This window comes from Protopterus annectens, chromosome 11.part0, assembly GCF_019279795.1.
Source record: "Protopterus annectens isolate FY-2018-M chromosome 11.part0, PAN1.0, whole genome shotgun sequence".
Lineage (NCBI taxonomy): Eukaryota > Metazoa > Chordata > Ceratodontiformes > Protopteridae > Protopterus > Protopterus annectens.
Window position 1 is genome coordinate 1083358195 of NC_056745.1, and position 20429 is coordinate 1083378623.

Below are 20429 nucleotides of genomic sequence, written 5' to 3' on the forward strand. Positions count from 1 at the left end.
GGAGGGGATATCATTGCAAACTTACTTCTATTCCACTGTAGATGATTTTATCCAACTCATAAGACTTTTTATCTCACTACTGCTGAATCTGTCAACTTTTATAATAAGATATTTCTGTGCCTATAACCCTTCCCAGTGAAAAAATACTCCAACATACGCCCAAATGAATCTTGCCCTATTTTCTAGTTAGGTTTCTTTTTGCTCAGTTTTATAATGATGTTACCCTATAAACTTTAATGATTCCCTTTAGATTTCTGAAAGTTTCTATTACAATTTTCATCTAGGTAAAAATGTTAAGTTCATTTAATATTTTGCTGTAAAAGTTCTGCTGCAAACTTAATATCATCTTGGTGGTCTTACTATGAACACCCTCTATCCTGTTTGGGTCCTTGCAGAGATGCCACCTCTAAAAAGGACATTTTTGCAAGTCCTTCCATCCAGCCATCTATCTACATATATATATATTTTTTTTCCATTTTTACACATGAGGTCAGGGTGTTAATTCAAAGGTCACAATCTTCTAGAGCCAATGCTCACACCAATGTGTGGCTAACCCTGACAAGGTTGTTCTTTCATACTACACAAGCACACTTGCACACTCATATCTATGGCCCATTTAGAGTGCTCAATCCACTTTCTGGGTGTCTTTGAGTGTCTTTTGGAACACCCAAGAAAAACAGAGGAAGGACATGAGACTCTGCAAAGAAGGCACCCCAGTGAGAATTGAAAGCTGCTGCACCACTACCTGTAAATTTACCATAATAGTATATGTTCTAATAGATCATTGTTGCAGTAGCATTAAGACATATTGATTCTGACCCCAGTGACCTGCCACCTTCCACATGCTAAAACTCTCAGGAGCTCACGGAGCGCTCCATGTAAAGACAGCTGGAGCACCAAAATCCTCAGAGCAATTTTTTTTTTTTGCCAAGGAGGGGGGATAAGAGCCCTGAAAGAACAATATTAAGAAACAAACGCAGCAGACAAATAATCAAACATCTACCACTATGTTAAATACAACTTACACAACTGAACTATGTTTACCATAAATCACCACTGCAGTAGCCTTATCTATATGGGTAAATTTTCATATGCTAATATAGCCTGGGAGGAGAAAGGATTAGGATCCTGGGGTTCCTGGAGAATGTTCCTAGCAAAGCCTGCTCTGGACGTGGAAAGGACTCCGGTTTGTGATGCTTTAAAAAGTATGTACAGAGGGCAAAGTAGACATCTCTAGATGCTTTGAAAAAGTATGTACAGAGGGCAAAGATGTTATCTCTAGAACTTCTGGAGTCTACCACTTTCGAATATACCAACACACACAAAAAAAAAAAAAAAAAAAAACAAGGCTCTAGAAGATTGTGCCTTGATCCTTTCTGGAACTGTTTATCATGGTAGTAAAACAAAAAGAAACAACCATTTAGAAATTGCTTGTTTTGGCATGGGTTGTTGTTTCTGCCCCATCATAGGAAATACACAACTTTTCAGCATTCCTAAAGGAATTAATTCTGTCAAGATAATGCAGGAGTTGCCTTTGCAGGTACAGGGTATGGGGAATGTTTTTTTCCCTGATTTAAAGGTTCAGGAAGAATGCAGGAAGAATGATGGCTTGATTCCAAACAAACCCTGAAACTAGTATTGGTGCGAATATGAGACTTGTTCTTAAAATAACCCTTTCACTATGAAATACCAAATAGGGTTTCACCCAACATAACAACTTGCAACTCAGATACTCTGCTGCAGAGTAGAGCAATAAGCAAAACAGTCTTCCAAATCAGGAAACAAAAACAGCCAGATGAGCTGGTTCAAAAGGAAACAGGTTTAATTTTTCCATCATAAAGTTAAGATCCTATCAATGTGCCACCTGTATTCTAGGTGGTCATAAATGCAAAACCTATTTCAAGAGCAAAAGAAAAGGAAAGCAAATTTGAAAAGAAAGACAAGGATCCATGGGCAGACCTGCTGAAATAGTGGGCAAGTACAACTTGCTATAGGAGTAAGGTCAAAGGAAATTAACTATCACAGTTATTGTAGCATTTTATCATGTCCCCATAAATGTGGGTATTGCTGAATCAATTTATGTGTGGTTACATTTTCTCTTCAATAATTTTCTATCCGAAAAGACTTGAATCTGCCTCAGAAACTTCCACAACACTGAGATGTCCTTTACTGTTTTATAAGGTACAAAAAATATCATCTGCAAATAAATTTTCCTGATTACCATACCAATTATAACTTTGGATTTATGTCTTTTATTTGCTTTGCCAATGACTCTAAATCTAACATAAATAACAAAGAGGAAATAGGACACACCTGCCTGGTTCCTTTGTTTAGGTCTGACTTATCAGGTAGGAATCCTCACACTTTAATTTTTGCCTTTGATCCCTCATATTTTATCAAAATTAACCTTATTATTGTTTCAGGGATTGTAAATGCTTCCACTGAAAATATTATTTGAACAGATATGCAGATTGCAGAACACAAAATGTTGTTTACTTAGCTTTGTATCAGTGCTGCATTTTATTTTATGTGGAAAAAAACGAACCGTATGTTAAAACAAAGGATTTTGAAACATCTTATAGACAATAGGTTACAGAATGTCCACAATCCACTTTATGAACATATTGAGCAAAATCCTGGCCATGGATTTAAGTTCATGGTATGGCAGGTAACATATGTCAGTGTTGGGGGGGGGGCTTAGCGATCACACAGAATATAGTGAAATGAAGTGGATTATAGAGTTAACAGCACAGAGATCACATGGCTTGAATGATGTCATTCCACTGAAACTTGCTTTAAAAAAAGGAGGGTGCAATGCTAGGATGTGATTGGCTGTCATGTATCTAAATTCCACTGACTTGAAATGTGTTTTTATCTGAGAAAGGGCTTAGTCCTGAAAGCACTCATGTTTTATTATTTTAACTTGTGTTTTTAATAAAAGTTTTTCAGCCTGGTGGATTGACTGCTCTTTGTACATTTTGCTCCATGGTTTATTTTTGAGCAGTGAACCTTTGGTGGAGGACTCCAATATTTATATATTTGGTTTTATACAATATCTTCACCACCTATAATCCCATGGGCTTTTGCAGGTGATTACATACAGCACCAATGCAATATAGTACATAAATGGGAGCACCAAGTCTTACCCTATGTGGAGGCTTGGAAGGTTACTATGAAGCAATGTTTAACCCTCCAAACTTCCTACATTTTATCAGAGCAAACTGTAGTGTCAGACAAGCTGAGCAGGATCAGGACAGACCTGCATGAATGGAAATTAAATAGTCGGAGGTCTTTCAGGAATTGATTTGGTTGTGGGAAACACGTTAAGGAGATCTGTTCACCTCCTTTCAAAACAGACAATTCAACATATTATATTCCAGGATTCCTTGCATGCAGTCTGGAGAACAGATGCTTTTCCATTCCTTTGTACAAGAATGTTACTTTATGCATTTTGCTCTTTCTATTAATATCCAGGGTCATTCTGAAGATTCAGAAGGACTCTCCAAAGATTGTTGTGGTGACTCACTTCTAGCCAGGCAACAGTTATTCTGATTTATTATGGGACTGGCCAAGGGCAATTACCATAAGCTTCCTCACAGAATGGATTGACTCACACAAGACAAATCGCAGCAAACTGTCTGGATGACTCAATTTTAATATCTTTTAGGCACTTTTGTTTCTGAGAACATGCAGCAGGAGGCAATAAATCTTGTTACTAGGAAATCTTATGTTAGTACTGTTCTAGGTGCCAGTTTAATATAATAACCAGGGCCTTATCAGGGATTGTGCACTACTGATGCGACAATGCATTTCCTTAAGGAGAAAAGGAGCAGCCATACAGAATATTATATTCATAAAGTAGCAGAAAGCATTCTGAAAACTAAGCCAACACGAGGATGAAGAATGGAGATTCTGCCAATAGGGATGACTGCAATTAGGGGTACATAGAATAGGTAAGAGAGGGCTAGAATTTTCTGGGAAAAAATGGCAAAGGAACCAAGGCCTTGGGAGTAAATAACTAGAGGGGGAAAGGTAATAGAATGGGAAGAGGCATTTGGACTGCAGGCTAAAGACTGCCTTCCCTGTCAGAGATTGATATTGAAGTATAGGTAAAGAGAAAGGAATAGGAAAATCCTAAGTAAAAGACCTGCTCTGGTACAATTTTTAGATGAATCTAGAACAGAAGTTACTGTTAATAAAGGGATAATTAGTAAGACATAGGAATTGAAGGAGGTTAGAAAAGAATGGGAAGAGAGAACGGATAAGCAATTCATGGAGGACATATGTATGGCTCCCAGATATGCAACAAAGTCTAGATGATTTAGGATTTTTTTCTTGGAAGTGTTTGAATAGGTAATTTCTGTAAGTCTGTTGTCATTCATTTTAAGGATCTGTGTCCAAATTCCCACTCTTTCCTTATTTCTTGAATTACCCCCCATCCTTCATCATCACCCCACTCCACTTTGAATTGTAGCTTTCTGCTTGTGTTATGTACAACAGCCTTGACTGTGTAGTATAGCCCAAAATATCCCTCTAAATCAGGTAATCCTAACCCCCCTTGTTCTATTGGGAAGATCAATTTATTCCACCTGACTCTTCCCCTCCCAGATAAAACATTTCAGTTTTATTAATTACTATAAACAACTTCTCCTCTGGTTAAAACATGACTGACTTGCATATAAAACTAAAGAGACTAAACACATTTTTACTGCTTGTGTCTTGCTATCCATATCCATAGGCAAGAGCTTCCAGTTTCTCAGTTTTTGTATTATGTTTTGCTTACTCTCTTCTGACATATCCTTAGCTGTCTTAACATAATCCTTTTTAACCCATACTTCACTTTGTCATGTCCCCATAAATATGGGTATTGCTGAACCAATTCATCTGTGAGCACAGGGTTTATAGCTATAGTCTTTGTTTTATCTTCATTAATTTTATATCCCCCCAAAATGGAACTGCTGCAGAATGTTTCTTAACAATGAGATATCCTTTTCTACTGCCATCAAGTACAAAATATCATCTGCAAATAAAGACAACTTTTCTTGAACACCATACCAGTTATATCCTTGAATTTTAGAGTCATTTGCTTTGTTTGACAATGGTTCTAAACATAATGCATACAACAAAAGTAAAGAGGACATCCATCCCTAGTTCCTCTGTTCAGACACAGCTTATCAGAAAGGAACCCTCCCAGTTTTATTTTTTACTCTAAACCCTCATGTAGCCTTATAACTAACCTTATTATTGCATCAGGAAATGCAAATGCTTCCATTTCCCTACTCAAATAATCTCAGCTTACTCTGTTGAATGCTTTCTCTGCATCAAGACCCAACAACAACAGCAGTAGTTTCTTATATTCTGCTTCCCACTGGATATTCACTGTTTGCCTAATTTTGTCAAATGTTTGCCTATCTTCTACAATGCCACAGTGATTCATCTCTATCAATTCTGATATCACCTTTGCCATTCGTTTAGCAATTGTAAACATTAACACTTTATAATCCTGGTTTAAAACTGAAATGGGCCTATACAGAGTTTTTTTCCAGAATGCTGGTGCCCCCCATCCTTTTAAAATAATGTTAAACAAAAACTTCCAGATCTTTTATTCTTCCCTCCTAGCTTCCAAACTTCCATCAGAACACCATCTAATCTAAATATGCATCATCACCATTTTTATCTCATCTCTTCCTAAACTGTTAATTGTTGAGACTCATGTACCTCTCATCTTGGCATATTTACATTTTCCATAAATATTTTCATTTGTGTTTTTTCTTGATTTGGCCACTTCTCTGCTTTATACAAATGTTCATAAAATTTCTGAAATATCTCTAATACCTTTACAGGATCTCTGGTTATTTTTCTTGTTACAAACTTCCTAAGTTTGGCAACAACCCTTTCTTACACTTTCTGCTGCCAAAGTCATTGTGCCAAAAGTTTTTGTGCTCTAGAGTTATCAAAACAGTTGCTTAACAGCAATCTTTCTAAACTCATGCATATTATCACGGTACCCTTATTTTCTCCTCAACACTTTACAATTGTGCCTCTACTTGTTTTGTGAGATTCCTCTTATTCTGTAATATTGTAACCTGTGACAGCACCTCTAAATAATTCTTGTTACTTCTTAACCAAATCTTTTTATTTTATTTATACTCTGTTTTTAAACCCCACATTAATTTTTATCCCACTTACAAGCTATAACTTCTGGAGTACTTTCTATCTTCCTTTATAATGCTTGAAAAATTTCTACTACCCACTCCTTAAATGTCTCTCTGGTGGGGAAGCACCAGTGTCTTATTTTTCTTCATTACCCTGCTTTTTTATCTTAGTAATTACTGGTGCATGATCTGAAATAGTTATTGGATGTGTGCCAGAGTTCTCAATTAAATGCAAATGTTCCTGTCAAATATAATTTCTGTTTAGTCTATCCCAGTCATTGTTCCTTGGGGAATAATATTTAAACTATCTCTGAGTTCCTATCACTGAATTCATGCCTTTCATACAAAAATATTTTCATATATTTCCTCAGAAATCTACCCTCTTTTGTTATATTTTCCTTCTAGGCCCACAGATATATCCTCATTCAAATTATAGTTCACACCTATAAGTAAAATTCTCTGCTGAAAGATGATTATTGCTCTCAGAATCTTTTTAAGTTCCATAACAGCAGTCATAGGTAGGGGCGACCATGGTGGTACAGTGGTTAGTGTTGTCGCCTCACAGCAAAAGGTTCTCCGGTTTTATCCTCGGCTGGGGTGCCTTCTGTGCGGAGTCTGCATGTCTTCCCTGTGGTTGCGTGGGTTTCCTCCAGGTGCTCTGGTTTCCTCCCATAGCCCAAAGACATGCTGTAGGTGGATTGGACACTCTAAATTGGCCCCAGGCATGAGTGTGTGCATGTGTGTACCTTCTGTGGAAGGTTGGGCACTGGGCTGGCAACTCGACACCACAAAACTCTACTGCCAATCATGAGTGGACAGGTGATCTATTGTGGTGACCCTTAACCAGGAAAAAGCTGAAAGAAGAAGAAGAACAGCAGTCTTAGGTAGAATATAAATACATGCCAGCGTAATCCTTGTCCATTCCCAGTAGTCCCTTACTGCTACAAATCTACCATTATTACATTATTCTTCTATCACTATTAGAGCTCCTCTAGTAATTAACTTAAGTACCCATCTTTTCCTTGGTCCCTGACATTCTGCTGAATATCGTTCCTGAAATCCTTTCTTTATCAAATTCCCATGCTCTTTTCTTTCTAAATGTGTCTGCTGTAGCATTGCTATTTACACTCTGTATTTCTTAATATAATTAAATATTCTTTCCTTTTTGTCTATACCTGTGAGACTATTCACATTCCAAGATAATATGGAAAGTGTTGCCATTATGGTAAGAAGTCATTATTCCTACAAATTATATATGGCAGCTTTTTTAAATGTCTGTTTCCAGCTTTTGTGATACATGCACCCACTAATGCTTGGGCAGGTTAATCCTTTATACAGTTTTTTCTTATCATCAATATTGGAAAGAACAATACAATCAACATTGGAATCTGTGTCACATTTTACAATACTTTTTGTTTTAATAAAAACCCTCATACAAATAAATAAACAAACAAACAAATACACAAACACAAAACAGGAACACCCCCATAACCTGTTAACATAATACAGACTATACATCTTCAAGTAATGAAGTTTAACCCTCCTAATAGGGACATTTGTCCCAAATAGACTGCTGCTAACAAAGGCCTTAATTAACCTGAAACTGAGGTTATCCATGTTAAGACACAGGTTATTTCCTGTGCTTCTACTTACACTAGTTGGTATCTGTTCATTTTTATTTTTATTTCCCTCCCAGATATGAAAATAAGAAGTTATGTACCTACCATAACGTTCCATGTTAGTTGTCTTCTTCTCGCCTTCTTTCTTGCTGGATGGGTTCGGAGCCGAACCTCGGCTCCGACTCGGCCAATACTAAAGCTCGAGAGCTAATTCCACCGGCTCGAGGCTCCCCTATATCCCACAATGCTAGGCGGTAACTACTCAGATCTCATTTGAAAGCTAAACCAAGCAGTTCTGGTCTCCACAGTATGGAGAAAAAAGAACCCACCTCTATATAAACCTGAATGTAAGCTACACAAACATAAAAGGGGGAATAGAGGTGGTAGAACATGTGTGAAGGAAACTCCAAAGGAAGATCCCAAAATTTCCTATCGGTCTGTCCAGGCTAGGGGGAAGGAGGGTGGGACACAAGAAAGAAGGCGAGAAGAAGACAACTAACATGGAACATTATGGTAGGTACATAACTTCTTAATGTTAAGTTGTCAATCTCGCCTTCATTCTTGCTGGATGGGACCGCGTCCCTAGCACCTTATTCCAGGTGGCCTATCGGAACAGACTCTTGAGAACAGTGGAACCAAAGCTGGCACGGTTTCTGGAGGCCATATCCAATTTGTAATGTAAAATGAAGGTATGAGGAGAAGCCCAAGTGGCCGCTGCCCAAATGGAATCTATAGGCAGCATGTCCTAAAAAGCTACAGATGTAGCTAATGCCCTAGTTGAATGAGCTCTAGGTCTTGAAGGCAGTTTTTGATGTCTGATTTCATAGATGAAGGTAATTATAGAGGTAAACCATCTTGAAAGGGACACCTTAGTAACTGGAAGGCCCAATTTCCCTTCCGCATAAGACAGGAAAAGTTGATCAGATTTCCTGAACTGTTTAGTCCTGTCTAAATAATATCTAAGTTGGCGGTGAACATCTAGAAAATGTAACTTTTGTTCCGACCTGTTGGAATAGTCAGGGAAAAATACTAGGAGATCAATCGTTTGGTTCAGATTTGTCTCAGAGGAAACTTGGATTAGTCCGGAGGGACACCCTATCTTTGTGGAAAACTAAGTAAGGAGGATGACTGCACAGAGCATGAAGTTCAGATACCCTTCTAGCTGAAGTTATGGCTACTAGAAAAAGTGTTTTCCATGAGAGTAGCTTAAGAGGGCATGAAGCCGCTAGTTCAAAGGGGGGGAGGATCAAGGATGCCAGAACCAAATTCAAGTCCCATCGAGGTGGGGGATCTTTGATTGGGGGCTTGAGCAGAGAAATACCTCTTAAAAAGGCTTTGCAGAGCTTATGGGACATGATACTGGAGTCTGAGACTCCTACATGAAAATTAGATATAGCAGCTAGTTGTACTCTAATGGTAGATGAAGAAGAGCCTAAATGGAAGAGCTCTGCCAGAAAGTCTAGGATAGACTGGATAGGTGCAGTGAAGGGGTCTATATTCTTTGATGCTGCCCAGAAGGAAAAACGTTTCCATTTACTATTATAAATCTTCCTGGTAGAAGATTTTTGAGAGGCTATCAGGATGTTCCGGACTGAATGAGAGATTAAGGGAAGCCTGGCTAGGGTAGGAATTGGAGAAACCACGCTGTGAGGTTGAGAGAATGAAGGGAGTGGTGCAGCTGGCCCGACTGGTGGGTCAACAGATCTGGCACCGGGTCCAGATGCCAAGGCTGCTCCAATAGGTAATGATGGAGGAACAGAAACCATATCTGTCGAGGCCAGTAAGGGGCAATGAGGATCATTGTAACTCTCAAGGCGATAGCTTTCTGAATTAATTGAGATATCAGTGGAAAAGGGGGAAAAGCATACAGAAGTCCCCGGGGCCAATCGTGGACTAGAGCGTCTCTGGTGGGATGGCCTGGTAACGGGAAGAGAGTGAAGAAGTCATGACACTTGCTGTTTTGGGGAGTAGCAAAAAGATCGCAGCAAGGCTGGCCCCATCTTTGGAAGACTTCTTCCAGCACTGATTTCTTCAGAGACCACTCGTGGGGTATCAGAATGGCCCTGCACAACTTGTCCGCAATCACGTTGGACTTCCCGGGAATGTGCGTTGCTATCAGAAAACGCTGAGAAGAAATCGCCCACTGCCAAAGTCTGAGTGCCTCTTGACATAAGGGGTAGGATCTGGTTCCGCCCTGTTTGTTGATGTACCACACTATGGACATGTTGTCCGTCTGAATTGCAATAGTCCCCGTGGGAAGAGAGTCTTGAAGGGTTGCAATGCTAAAAGCACTGCTCTCATCTCTAAGACATTTATGTGCAAGTGGCACTCGAAAGGTTGCCATGTGCCCTGGACTGTCCTGCCCTGATAATGCCCCCCCACCCTATCAGAGAGGCGTCCGTTGTCACCGTGGCGATTGGGGGGGGGAGGAACAAAAGGTCTGCCTTGGAGAACTTAAGGTGATGTGATCCACCAAGACAGGTGATTCTTGAATGATTGAGTTATTAATATGATATGAGACATCGGGAGCTGTTGGAAGGACCATTGAGTAAACAGCATCCATTGGAGGATCCTCATGTGGAAACGAGCTAAGGGGAGAAGGGTGATAGTAGCTGCCATGAGTCCTAATACCTTCAAGACTAGCTTGGCTTTGACCTTGTTGCATTGTAGTAGAAGGTAAACTTGTTTGCGGATATCTAACACTCTTTGCTCTGTAAGTCTGGTAGAAAGATTGAGTGTGTCTAAGGTGGCGCCTATAAAGGTAATAGATTGACAAGGCGACAAGGCAGATTTTTCGAAATTTATTGAAATGCCTAGAGCTTGGCAAGTTTGGATGGTGAAGTCTCTGGCTAGAAGCAGTTGATGTCTGGTGGTGGCAGTAAGGAGCCAGTCATCTAAATATGGAAACACCTGGAATCCTTGATGTCTCAAGTGAGCCGCGACCACTGCCATGCATTTGGTAAACACTCAGGGGGCTGTAGTGAGACCAAAGGGTAGGGCTCTGAACTGGTAGTGACTGGCTCCCAGCCTGAAGCGGAGAAACCTCCTGGAGCATCTGTGCATTTTGATATGGTAGTACGCATCCTGAAGGTCTAATGAGCACATCCAATTGTCCTGACCCAAGAAGGGTAGAATGGACTGTAGCGTGACCATCCGGAATTTTGTTTTTTTGATATAATTGTTTAACTTGCTGAGATCCAGTATAGGACTCCAGTCCCCTGTTTTTTTGGTACCAAAAAGAATTTGGAGTAGATTCCGGATCCTTGCTGGTCTGCTGGGACTGATTGGATAGCTCTTTTTGATAGCAGCTTTGATATTTCTAGTGCTGCTTATTCCCTTAGACTGGGTGGAACGTCTGGAAGGGATCCTTTGGGTTGGGAAGGGGTGTGAATAAAGGGAATTTTGTAACCCTCGGATATGATTGACTGTACCCATTTGTCTTGGGTGAGGGAAAGCCAGGCTTTTCGGTACAGTGATAATCTTCCCCTGACTGCCTCTGAAGGTGGACAGCCGGGAAGCTCCTCAGGGATGCTGAAAGGGTTTATCAGAGAAAGTTTCTCTGTTACCCTGGTTTTGCGGACCTCCTCTGCCTCTAGGGTGGCGTCTATTGTTATTCCCCCCCTCTGCCTCTAGAGGGGAATCGACCTTGTGCATCAGATGAGATTCCCTGAGGCTTGCGGAACCACATTTTTCCTCCCCTCTGACCTTTTGGATAAGGTCTAGAAGGGGTAGAAAAACGGACTCCCACGGCAGAGAGTCTTACCTTCCACCTCGCACCTAGTCAATGTATCCTTCACCTGAGGACCAAACAATGTTGAGCCATCAAAGGGGGAATTGGTGAAGGACGCCTTGAAAGGGTCCGCAAAATTGCAAAGCCGCATCCAGGCGTGACGTCGTAAAGCTACACCTGTGCCTGCGGCCCTACTCGCCCCATCAGCAGCATATGAGATAAGCCGCATGGAGGAGTTAACAATCGAATTCAGGGTTGCCAACTGGGAGTTCATTTTGTCTTGGAACCCCTCAGCTGTTGGATCCTGTATAGCCTCACCCATATCTTTCAGCAAATCTCTCTGGAGATGGGTGAAGTGACACAAGTAGTTCAGCGACCGCATTGAGAAGGTCGCTGAGGAAAACATCCGCTTACCGTACCTGTCCATGGTCCTAGACTCCTTATTAGGAGGATGGACAGGTACCGAAGGATCGGCTAACTCCTTCTTAGTGGCTGCGGCCACCACCATGGCATCAACAGAGACACCTTTTGATAGAAAGTCTTTGTCCTTAGGGGCAGTAATAAATTTTGACGGCCTCCTGGGGGTAGGTTCCACTGAATCAGGGGCCGTCCAAGCCTTCCTTGCCACCACTTCCATAAGGGGGTCAAAGGGAGGGGACACCCAGGAGGTGGAAGGGCGAGAGCCAAACGCCTCACGGTAAACTGACTCGTCCTCTGAAGGGTTAAGGGCGGGCCAGTTCCCCCTCTGTTTCAGGATTTCAAGGATGTCAGCAAAGGAGACATCCTCAGAGGGGGACCGAGGGGAACCTTCAGATTCCTCCAAGTCAGTGTCAGAGGTGATAGACTCAGGGGAGTCAATGTGCTTCCTCTTGCACTGTCTCTTCCGAGGGGGTTAGGAGAGGCCTCGGACGAGGAGGAAATTCCCAATGGGGAAACCTGAGGAGCTGGCTCTCTGCGGTCTGATACAAGGGGATGGGTAGAAATCACTGCAGGAACATAAGAGGAAGGCGCTGACGGAGCCGACTGTGAGGGAAAAACTGGGACTAGCACGCTCCGCATGACCTCGAAGGCACCCCTATCAGGCAAGGCCGGAGGTCCCCGCTCCGAGGAGATAAGGACCCCCCCGGCACCGACAGGGACGGCTTCGAGGCCGATGTCGGAGTCGAACTCACCAGCGCCGACGCTCCGAGAGGGAGAACGGGGCCGGACAAGGGTCCGATGCCACTCGCCCCTTCGGAGTCGACGAGGGAAGCCCGGTGCCGAGATCCCTCCAATGAGGAAATCGGAGCAGACGACGGAGCTGAAAGGGAAGGTATTGGCTCCGAAGCACCGACAGCCATGGCTCCGATGAGCCCCGGCTCCGAACTCAAAGGAGTCGGAGGAGGAATAAAATCAGGGATGGAAATAGCCGCTGACTGTTGAGTAGGGCTATGCAGCATTTGGGCCAGTGCCTCGGACTTGAGAAATCTACTCACCACCCTTTGTAAATCATGGCCAGACAGCCTGGAGGACCAAGAGGAGTGAGACCTATGGCTCCATTCTGACAGAAGAGGAGATCCCAGCGCCGAATGGATGGAGCCGATGGAAGGGGACCTAGACCTCTTCTTAGCAGGTGGCTCCGATAAGCCTATCGGAGCCGACTGAGTCTTGTCAACCTCGGCTCCAGCTGGAGCCGAGGTGATAATATGAGATTTGGAAACATCGGCTCCAGCCGAAGCCGATGTCGAAGCCGATCTAATGCTTCCAGGGGATGGCTCAGAAACTGGAGCCGACGGTCTGGAAGTCTTAGAAGGCTTCCCCGACACAGACTGAGTCGAGGGGCCTTCAGGCTTTAACAAGCCACGTAAAATCAATTTATTTTTGCGTTCCTGCAGGACTCTAGGGCTGAATGCATGGCATACAGCACATGAGTCCTGCAGGTGCAAATGTCCCAGGCAATATACACAAGAAGTGTGACCGTCTGTCAGAGATATTTTCTGACAGCACGAATCACACTTCTTGAAGCCTGAGACCTTGGAGTCTTTAGACATCCTAACTCAGTGTAAAAACACAAGCACAACACACAAACACACCCTTAAGCTAAAAATAAAAATTCAGTCACACTGAAGGACTAGGGGAAGGAGAGGGAGAGGGCCAAAGGCCTAAAAGTTAAGAAGGGAATAAAAAGGGATTTCAGACACTAGAGGGGGACGCGATTTAAACTACTGAAATACTATAAATAAAACTATGGTAAATGGAAAACAATTAGGGGTTGAAATAGAAGTTTCTAATTAGAAAACTTACTAACCTGTCAGAGCCGGTAGAAGAAGCACCTCGTCAGCTAAGTGGCAAACGAGATCTGAGTAGTTACCGCCTAGCATTGTGGGATATAGGGGAGCCTCGAGCCGGTGGAATTAGCTCTCGAGCTTTAGTATTGGCCGGGTCAGAGCCGAGGTTCGGCTCCGAACCCATCCAGCAAGAATGAAGGCGAGATTGACAACTTAACATCAACTTGCATGCTTTCAGAAAACATCAGCTTTAAGCCTTGGAAAAACAGTGTTCTGGCTGCTTATCGCCCTATTATCAGCTTGTCTCCATGGAAATGTCAGAGAAAAATATGTAGTCCTCTGTTGCGGAAAACTTTACATTATTTTCAATGTTCTCATATTTACTTGTTCCCATTTAAAACCTGTTATTAGATTAAGACAAGGTTCTTAATCAAGGCATTCGCCTATGCAAATATCATAGGTTCATAGGAGGTAACTAGGCTACTGTCCCTAGGGCCTTTATAAACCTAGTCATGTTATACCCTTGTTCTCTTACTGACCACGTTGTATGGTCTATATTTGCAGCATGAGTCTATGATCAGCATCATCATCATCATCATTAGCCCCCTTTTTCCCATTTTTTTCTACATGGAGTTGGGGTATCATGTTAACTGTCACCAACTCTCTTGATTCAGTGCCACACTCCTACCTTCTTCACCACTCAAGCCTGGCTGTCGCAGATCTTCTTTCATACAATCCATCCACCTCTTCACTGGACATCCTCGCTTCCTCTTACCTTCTTACTGTCTGTCCCTAATCTTCCTCACCAGATTGTCTTCTGCTTTTCTGCAAATGTGAACAAACCACCGTATTCTGTTATCTTTGATCTTTTCTGCAACTGGAGCTACTTTGGCTTCTGCTCTTATGTCCTCATTTCTTTGTCTGTCCCATAGTGTGCATCCTACCACCCTTCTTAGGCACTTCATTTCCATCACCTCTAGCTTCTTCAACTGTTCTGCCTTTACTGCCCAGGTTTCTGTAGTACACAGTAGTACTCTTTGCACCACTGTCTTGTACACCTTACTTTTCATCTTCTTTGAATTCTTCTGCCATAGCCTACACCTGACACTCTATGCCAGTTGGCTGCAGCCCCTCTAATTCTAGCTTTGACCTCTTCATTCAGACTTCCCATCTCCTCAACCACCCCTCCCAGATACTTGAAGCTGTTTACCTGTTCCACAATCTTTCCTTCTATCTCTATTCTCAGCTTCTTCTGATTTCCCCAATTTGCTGCCATTACCACTATCTTATCTGTGCTTAGTTTCATCCCACATGCATTCAGTTTTGCATTCCATTCTCCTATCCTTTGCTGAAGTTCTGTCTCAGAGTCAGCCTGTAATACTGCATACAGCAACTTTGTAGATCTGTCCCCTCCAACCTGTTTGCTAATGTAATCCATCACCAGTATGAACAGCAGTGGGCTGACAGCTGAACTCTGGTGTGCATCCATTCCCACTGGGAACCCCTCTGTGAGGTTGAACACTGTTTGTACTTGAGTCATTGGGTCCTTATACATAGCCTAATTCTACCAATGTTTCTGGGAATTCAAACCACTGCAGTACTGCCCAGATCAACTTTCTTGGGATCTTGTCATATGTTTTCTCCAAGTCTTGGAATGCCAAGTTGGACTCTCCTCATCTCTAGCTTCTTCTCAAGTATCTGTCTCACTGCAAACATTGGGTCAATTGTGCTGCATACTGATCTGAATCTGAACTGCTCATCTCCCATCTTACATTCTACTACTCTGTGTATCCATTTATCAATCACCCTCTCCAGAACTTTCATGCAATGTGATTGGAGTTTGATGCCTCTATACTACCCACAGTTGTGGATGTCCCCTTTGTTCTTGTAAACTGGCAAGAGTATGCTTATTCTCCAGTCATTCGGGATATGCCTTTCTCTCCACACTGCTATTAGTACCCTCAGGAGCCATTTCTCCCCTATCTCACACAGCATCTTTATCATATCTACTGTGACCTCATCTGAACCCGCTGCCTTCTTTGACTTCATTTTCCTTAGTGCTGTTCTTACTTCTTCTAGGGTGGGCTCCTCTTCTTCTCTCATCATAGGCTGTTTCTGGGGCAGTACAGCTTCTGTGGTTTTTCCTTCATTCAGAACTTGCTGGAAATACTCTTTCCATCTGCCTCTGATATCATGTGGACTGGAGAGCAGGTTGTTGCTGGCATCCCTTATGAAGAGTGCCTGTCTACTTTCTTTATCTTTCTATCTTTGCCTTGCAACCTGGTATAGTTTCTTTGTGCCACTTACTGAGTCACTTTCCAGAAATTGGTAGAGTGCCTCCAATGCCCTATTCTTTGCTACTGCAACTTCTTTCTTAGATTCTTTGTTAGCCAACCAGTGGTCCTTCCTAGCCTGGTCAGTCTTTTCTATCTCCTACTCCTTCCTGAATTCCTCCTTTCTTTTGATGACTTCCTGGACATCTGCATTCCACCACCAGCTTTCCTTATGTACCTTATTTCCATATCTGGCTCGACCACATATCTTTTCTGTCGTCCTAACACAAACTGATTTCAGGCACTGCCATTCTTGTTCAACTCCACCTATTTCCTCCTCTTCTTGGGGTGCTAGTGCCCTGAGTAATTCCTTGAACTATTGTATTTTCTCTCCAGTCAACTTTCAGGTCTTCAGCCTGGTCTCTGTTGACCTTAGAACCTTCTCTGACCACTGCCTGCAGCTGATTGTGGTAACTAGTGGTTTATGCTGTGGACTGACTGTTTCACTGGGGATGACTCTGCAATCATGGATTCTACCCCAGTGCCTTTTCCTTACTAGGAGGAAGTCTACCTGAGTTGCATATTGTCCTGCTTTATCTAGTAGGTCCTGCAACTGCTGTCTGAATGCACTCTTTTCTAGGCTAAGATTATGAATAATGCCCTGTCATTACACTGGAGTCTGATTGCTATGAGTCTGTCATTAATTCTGATGATATCCCTTAATGCCTTCTGAAGCCTGTCTCTCACATTACACCATTTCTAGCCTGTCCCCCTCCAGAGTAGTAGAGTCTGGATTCCAAACCAAGTGGCTTTGCTGCACTGCCCTTCCATCTCATTTCTTGGATACATAGATGTCCAGCCTCCTCCATATCATCACATCATCCACCTCCAAGCTGTAGCCTGTCAGTGAAATAGAAGTTATGTTCTTACCATAACGTTCCATGTTAGTTGTCTTCTTCTCGCCTTCTTTCTTGCTGGATGGGTTCGGAGCCGACCTCGGCTCCGACTCGGCCACTCTAAAAGCTCGAGAGTTGGTTCCACCGGCTCGAGGCTGCCCCTATATCCCACAATGCTAGGCGTGAATTACCTCAGATCTCGTTTGTGAGCTAGGCCCAGCTAAAAATACAACCAGAAAAAAACTGGAAAGGGAGTCCACCTCTATAAACAAAGGGAAAGAGGAAAGGTGACCTAAAGCCTGATCCAGGAAAATATGCACCGTAGAGCATATAGCTATAGCAAAGAGGTGGTAGAAAGAGAGGTCATAATCAAACTCCTCCAGGTCTGTCCAGGCCAGGGGGAAGGAGGGTGGGGCCTTAAGAAAGAAGGCGAAGAAGACAACTAACATGGAACGTTATGGTAAGAACATAACTTCTATATGTTAAGTTGTCTATCTCGCCTTCATTCTTGCTGGATGGGACCGCGTCCCTAGCACCTTGTCCCGGGTGGCCTAACGGAACAGACTCTTGAGAACAGTGGTACCAAAGTTAGCTCTATGCCTAGAAGCTAAATCCAACTTATAATGTGAAATGAAAGTGTGAGGAGTAGCCCAAGTAGCCGCTGCACAAATGGTGTCAATAGGCAGTCTGTCTTGGAAGGCTATAGAAGTAGCCAAAGCTCTGGTGGAGTGGGCTTTAGGTTTGTTAGGCAGCTTCTGGTGTCTAATTTCATAAACAATTGAAATCAGAGATGTTAGCCATCTAGACAGCGATACCTTGGAAACAGCAAGTCCCTTTCTGCCTACTGCATAAGAGACAAACAGCTGGTCAGTTTTTCTGAATTGTTTGGTCCTATCCAAATAGTACCTTAACTGACGATGAACATCTAGCCAATGCAGTTTTTGTTCAGACCTATTAGAATATTCTGGAAAAAACACCGGAAGGTCAATGCTTTGATTAAGGTTAGAAGCAGAGGCTACCTTAGGTAAAAAGGACGGGTTGGTTCGTAAAGATACCCTGTCTTTGTGGAACAACAGATATGGTGGTCGACAGCTGAGTGCATGAAGTTCTGAAACTCTTCTAGCTGAAGTAATAGCTACCAGAAAGAGTTTTCCATGATAGCAATTTTAAAGAACAGGAGGCTGCAGGTTCGAAAGGGGGGAGAATCAAAGAACTGAGAACTAAATTAAGGTCCCAAGGAGAAGGAGGATTTCTTATAGGAGGTCTGAGTAGAAAAACTCCCTTTAAAAAGGCTTTGCAAAGTTTGTGGGACATTATGGCAGACTCCGAAATGCCCACATGAAAGTTAGATATAGCTGCCAATTGAACTTTGAGAGTAGAAGGAGATGAACCTGCATGAAAGAGTTCAGCTAGAAAATCAAGAACCATATGGATGGGAGCAGTGAAAGGATCTAAGTCCCTTCCTTGAGCCCAATAGGCAAAACGTTTCCACTTACTCAGATAAATCTTTCGAGTGGAAGATTTGTGGGAAGCTATCAAAATATCTCGAACAGAGTGAGATATTCGAGGAAGCCTGGCTAAGGTTGGAACTGGAAGAACCAAGCAGTGAGGTTCAGAGAGGGGAGGGAGCGATGTAACTGACCCGACTGGTGGATCAAAAGATCTGGAACTAGGTCCAGATGCCAAGGTTGCTCCAACAGAAATTGATGTAGAAAGGGGAACTAAACTTGTCGAGGCCAGTAAGGAGCAATGAAGATCAATGAGGCCTTCTGAGCGATAGCTTTCTCTATCACTTGAGAGATTAGTGGGAAGGGAGGAAATGCGTACAGAAGTCCCCGGGGCCAAACTTGGACTAGAGCGTCTCTGCTGGGCTGGTTTGGTAACGGGAATAGTGTGAAATAATCTCTGCACTTGCTGTTTTGGGGAGTAGCAAAAAGGTCGCAGCAAGGCTGACCCCACTTGAGAAAAATTTCTCTCACAACAGAGTCTTTCAGAGACCACTCGTGAGGCATGAGGATAGCTCTGCTCAACTTGTCCGCGATTTGATTGGACCTCTCGGGGATGTGCGTTGCTATCAGAAACCGCTGAGAAGAAATCGCCCATTGCCACAGTCTGAGTGCTTCTCGACATAGGGGATAGGACCTGGTTCTGCCTTGTTTGTTGATATACCACACTACAGACATATTGTCCGTCTGGATTGCTATTGTTCCCAAGGGAAGAGAGTCTTGAAGGGCTTGCAATGCTAGAAGCACTGCTCTCATCTCTAGAACATTTATGTGCAAGTGGCATTCGTCTGGTTGCCATGTGCCCTGGACAGTTCTGCCCTGATAATGCCCCCCCCCACCCGATCAGGGAGGCGTCCGTTGTCAGAGTAGCAACGGAGGAAGGAACAAAGGGTCTTCCCAATAAGAGCTGAGGGGAAGACCTCCACCACAGAAGATGATTTTTGCATGTTTGCGTAATCATAATGGTGTGGGACATCGGAAGTTGCTGGTATGACCATTGTGTGAAGAGCATCCATTGAAGGATTCTCATATGGAATCTGGCTAATGGAAGCAGAGGAATGGCAGCCATAATCCCCAATACTTTTAGAACTAACCTGGCTTTGACTCTGTTGCTGCTGAAAAGGAGCGAGACCAGTTTGTGTATGTCTGTTATTCTTTGATCTGTTAGCCTCGCAGACATGTTGACTGTGTCTAGATTTGCGCCTATGAAGGTAATAGTATGACAAGGCGACAAAACAGACTTTTCGCAATTTATTGAAATGCCTAAGTTTTGACAAATGCGAAAGGTGTAGTCTCTGGCCATTAGAAGAAGATGCTTGGTGGGAGCTGTGAGGAGCCAGTCGTCCAAATATGGAAACACCTGGAATCCTTGATGTCTCAGGTGAGAAGCTACCACTGCCATGCATTTGGTAAACACCCAGGGGGCAGTGGTGAGACCAAAGGGCAGGGCCCTGAATTGAAAATGACTGGTTCCCAGCCTGAAGCGGAGGAATCTTCTGGAGCGTCTGTTCATTTTTATGTGATAGTACGCATCCTGAAGGTCTATAGAGCACATCCAGTTTTCCTTTCCCAATAGGGGAAGGATGGACTGTAGCGTGACCATCCGAAATCTTGTTTTCTTGACCGACTTGTTCAAGATACTGAGATCCAAAATTGGTCTCCAGTCCCCTGTTTTCTTTGGAACTAAAAAGAACATGGAGTAGATTCCGGATCCTTGCTGGTCTGCTGGAACTGGCTGAATTGCTCTTTTTGCAAGCAGCTTTGAAATTTCCAAAGCTGCAAGATCCCTTTGAGCGGGTGGAACATCTGGAAGGGATTTTTGATTGGTTTGGAATGCGAACGAAGGGAATGGAATAGCCTTGAAATGATGGACTGTACCCACTTGTCTTGAGTTAGGGATAGCCAGGCTTCTGGGTAAAGTGACAATCTTCCCCCGACTGCCTCCGAAGGTGGACAGTCGGGCAACACCTCAGGGATGCTGAAA

The 20429-nt window shown here is 43.1% G+C and overlaps 1 protein-coding gene across 3 annotated transcripts in view; it reads right to left on the minus strand.

The window, feature by feature from the left end:
- LRRIQ1 (leucine rich repeats and IQ motif containing 1) overlaps nucleotides 1–20429 on the minus strand; it is a 3765329-nt gene that overhangs the window by 2676868 nt on the left and 1068032 nt on the right. The gene's annotated exons all lie outside the window — the stretch shown is intronic.